A 4,504-nucleotide genomic window follows, 5' to 3' on the forward strand; every position below is an offset into this window, starting at 1 on the left:
CAAATATTTTTCTTCCTCCTGCTTCTGTTCCTTCTTTGCCCTAGACCATCGCCTCTACTAGGATTCCCTGCTTAATATAACTTAATAAGCACTTGGCAAACATAAGCTAAATCCTCCCCAAAATCTTTGAGGTTGGTGTCCCCATCCCCATTTTACAGATGAGGCTAATCATTAACACCTCAGTCATAACTGCTGAGCCAAGATTGAAAGCTTTGAAGCATCCCTCTTCCAAAGCTGTCTTCACCACCTTCTTTGTGAATCCCATTCCCACGCCACAACTCAAGAACCTCCTGAAAACATCTCCATCACCCCCGAAAGGAAGAGACCCCTCTCTCCTCAAAATGTCCCTGGTCTGTGGTTACAGTGCTCTAATCACAAGGATTAATAATTGGCTTATTGTTCTTTGTCCCACACGTCTAGGAGATAGCAGCTTCCTGAGCACAGGGCTAGAGTATCTTTCTATCCTTTATCCACTAATTCAATGATATTTCTCCCTGAGAACCTCATTTCAAGTATTCAAGGAAGTCAGAGAAACCTAGGGTCATCTTCAGCATTTAAATCCCTGGTCATAATTTGATTACTTAAAACTACATTGAAAGCAAAAAAAGACACTAAAAGTACTTTATCTATGTAATGCACTAATTATTGCCCACCCCCCCAAAAAATCTAGCTTTCATACAAAGTTACAGTTGATATTAAACTCATGGAGGAAATTTAAAGACCTCAAACTAAGTAAATTTGTGGCCCACATTAGGCTGGAGGCCCAAGTCAAAGGGTTTTTCTACTCCTATAATTTAACTTAGCTCAGGCCCTGATGCAGAGTCATGCTTAATAAACATGAACTTGATGGGTGGATGGGTTGATAAATGGAGATATTCACACATGAAGAATAGATAAACGAGCACGTGAAAAGTGAAACAATAATGCTTTTTAGTAATGACTTTTGAGGAATATTAGTAATAAACTGTCCAACCAAACAAAATAATCCAAACACTATCATCCCTGGTAAACTGTCTACAAACAAAGCATGACTCTCATGATCTCTATAGTTCTGTTTTGACAGTATGGCTGCTGTGTCTGACGTATCTACGATCCTTTTGTTTGTAACAGCAGCACCTTAACTGGATGACTTAAATGAGAGGAGATTGCTTGAAAATTTTTCTACAATTATTGAAATGCACATTTCAATTTTCCTGAATTGTGCAAAAGTAATTTGGAAGATTAATTTCTGAGAACACCTAGTGGAATTTTTAAAATCATAATTATTTTTGATATTTGCACAGTCCCCCCTGCCCACATGCATATGCACTATTACCAACGGCTATACAACATATGAAATTATTGAAGAAGTTGCCATCAGTACAATATGGATTCATCACTAAATGTTCAGCCTCATGCTTGCTTCGGCAGCACATATACTAAAATTGGAACGATACAGAGAAGATTAGCACGGCCCCTGCACAAGGATGACACGCAAATTCGTGAAGCGTTCCGTACTTAAAAAAATAATAATAAATAAATGTTCAGCCTCACAAAAGTAAAACAGATTTCCATGTTCAGTTCCAGAAGTGTGGTGTTCCATTTTATCTATTTATCTGGGGCAAAATCTGCAAAGATAAATCCATACCAAAAGAATGTGGCAGTCTTTTGCAATAAAGATTAATGTTATTGCAAAGAATCCCTGAGATTCAAGAGAGATGGAAAGCACCATTGCAAAAGCTAGAAAAGTGAGAGGGACTGGAGAATGTTGGTGGGGAAAAGAAAGTAAATACATCTATGCTACAGACGGGTGGGGTATTAGAATGTACTCAGAGGGCTCCACCACACATGGTTAGGAAGGAAATCAACAGAAATTTGGACAGTGGAGATCACAAATGCTTGATTAACGTGTGAGAAGTTAACTAAGTGCTTAGAGGAGGTTTTATGAAGTAATGTGAAGCCACGTTTCTTTCCTTTGATCTACTTGGATGACAAAACCAATTGGAAAGAAATATTGAAAGAAATTACACAGGAGAAAAATAGTAGCAAATACTTATATAACACCAATTATGGTTTGGGCACTCTTTAAGGGCTTTATACATATTAACTTATGTAATTTTGACAATAATCATTCATTCATTTAGCTCACCAACACCTGTTGAAGCCTTTCTTGTATTTGGTATATTAGAAGGGATGGTGAGAGACTACACAGCTATACAAATCCAGTCCTTACCCTTAAGGAGCTCACAGTCTATGGCATGAAACAGACACATCAAATGTATTTTTTAATTTTTACTGGAGTATAGTTGATTTACAATGTTGTGTTAGTTTCAGGTGTACAGCAAAGTGAATCAGTTATATACATATATCCACTTTTTTTAGATTCTTTTCCCGTATAGGCCATTACAGAGTATTGAGTAGAGTTCCCTGTGCTATACAACAGGTTCTTATTAGTTATCTATTTTATATATAGTAGTGTGTATATATCAGATCCCAATCTCCCAGTTTATCCCTCCCCCACCTTATGCCCTGGTAACCCATAAGTTTATAACAGTGTTAAACAGGTATGTATTTGGTATATTGTAGACATAGGGGAAATAACACCTCTGCTGGGGTCTGGAGGGGAGTTCTTAGAGGAGACAAGAACAAGGTTTGGATGTCTAAATAGGTGGTTTCTAGATCAATAAGAAAGAAAGAATATGGGCATATTGGGAGTGAAAAACACAGCACTGGAAAGTGGCAGGGCTTGCTTGTATCTCCGTAAATATCTCATTGTAGCTGACAGTGAGAGAAAAGGAAAAGACACAGGTGACCAAGACTTTGAGTGCCATACAGGCAATATGGAGCCACTGACAGATTTTAAACAATGAAATGACATTGTCCAGAGACTCTACAGAGGATAGTTTTGCAGGGTTAATTCTAAAACAAGATAAATTAAAATTAATAAAACGTGACCAGGGATTGAAATAACATATTAGGACTGAGGACTAAGAAGGTGGAATAGATTCACCAGTGTTGAATATATGTAACTAATAAATATACTATCAAATAGTAGAACACAGACTTTTTATAAGTGGGACCAGGTGGTCAAGAAAACCATACATCACAAAAATATTGTCTCCATGTTTTAGGCAATGCTTTGGTATTGAATATACTTTTAATCTTGATTTCTATGAATCTATTATAAAATTAGTAGTTTCCAAACTTTTTTAGTTTTTTGAAAAATTTTTAATTGCAGTATAGTTGATTTACAATATTTTATTAGTTTCAGGTGTACAGCAAAGTGATTTGGTTATACATATGTGTATACATCTATATCCTTTTTTAAAATTATTTTCCATTGTAGTTTATTACATGATATCGAATATAGTTCCCTGTGTTACACACTAAATCCTTGTCGTTTATCTATTTTATGTATGGTAGTATGCATCTGTTAATCCCATACTCCCAATTCCTGAACTTTTTTTTTATCATTCATCTGTATCAGTAAAGAAATTTGAATGCACCTCCAATAACTATATACTTACTAATTTATTTGTATATTAGATATGTGTGCAACTGTCACTGGCATCTCAAGGGAAGATTCATCACTAATGATAATGACATAAATTCATATTTCAAAAGATATCTTTGATCAACATTTGATTTCTATGGGCTTTACAACCTGTCCAGAAAAGAGCTCACCATCTTTTTCCTCCACCCTCCTATGCTTCTCCTCTGAGTAGAAGTCATAGCCAAACACACGGTCCTCCAAACTAGACACCAAAGACCCTTCACTGACACCTCGTTCTCCTTTCTTCCCTAGAAAATCTAGTCAGTATCATTTTCAGTTATTTCCACCTTCTAAATACCTTGGGTATCAGTCAGCTTTTTCTTCCTAAATGGCAGCCCTAATTTCAGGGGCCATTTCTTCCTTGGGCTCTGAACTAAGACAGCTCTGATTAAGATGTTAGCCACACCCTTAGTGCAATGTGACCTTATACAAGTTATTTAACCTCAGTTTCCCCATCTGTTAAATGGGATAATACATTTTTCACAGAGTTGTTATGGAAACTGAATGAGTAATGCATGTAATGCTGTACAAAATGCATTTGTACGGTGCAGTCACATAGCAAGCAGTTAGTTTATGTAAGCTATTATTACGCTTTAGTCTCCCTACTGCTAGCCTCAGATCTCACCTTCCAACTCACCTCAGGTTGTGTAAAAGTGATTTTCTAAAACACAAATTTGATCAGGTCACTGTCATGCTTAAAACAGATTTTCCATGCCTCTCCATCAACTACAAGACCAATAGAAACATTTTGTTAGATAAGGCTCTTCAATGAGACAGCCTGTATCTATAATTCCAATCCTATTTCTGCCACTCCTTAACACGTCTCTTATGCTACAGATGTACTGAAATATTTGCACCCCTTCACATAGACCACATTCTCTCCATCCTCTGAGCCTTTGTTCTTATGCACAAAATACCTTTGCCCTCTGTTGTCACCATGCTTCCAACTGTCATGTTGTAGCTCAGCCTTCA

At 36.8% G+C, this 4,504-nt stretch overlaps 1 non-coding gene across 1 annotated transcript; it reads left to right on the forward strand.

Moving 5' to 3' along the window:
- The first annotated feature begins 1,394 nt into the window (after positions 1–1,394).
- Positions 1,395–1,501, forward strand: LOC136125248 (U6 spliceosomal RNA). Its single transcript, XR_010656015.1, has one exon. It is a non-coding gene; the product is annotated as a U6 spliceosomal RNA (small nuclear RNA).
- The last annotated feature ends 3,003 nt before the right edge of the window (positions 1,502–4,504 follow it).

Source organism: Phocoena phocoena, chromosome 6 (assembly GCF_963924675.1).
Source record: "Phocoena phocoena chromosome 6, mPhoPho1.1, whole genome shotgun sequence".
Lineage (NCBI taxonomy): Eukaryota > Metazoa > Chordata > Mammalia > Artiodactyla > Phocoenidae > Phocoena > Phocoena phocoena.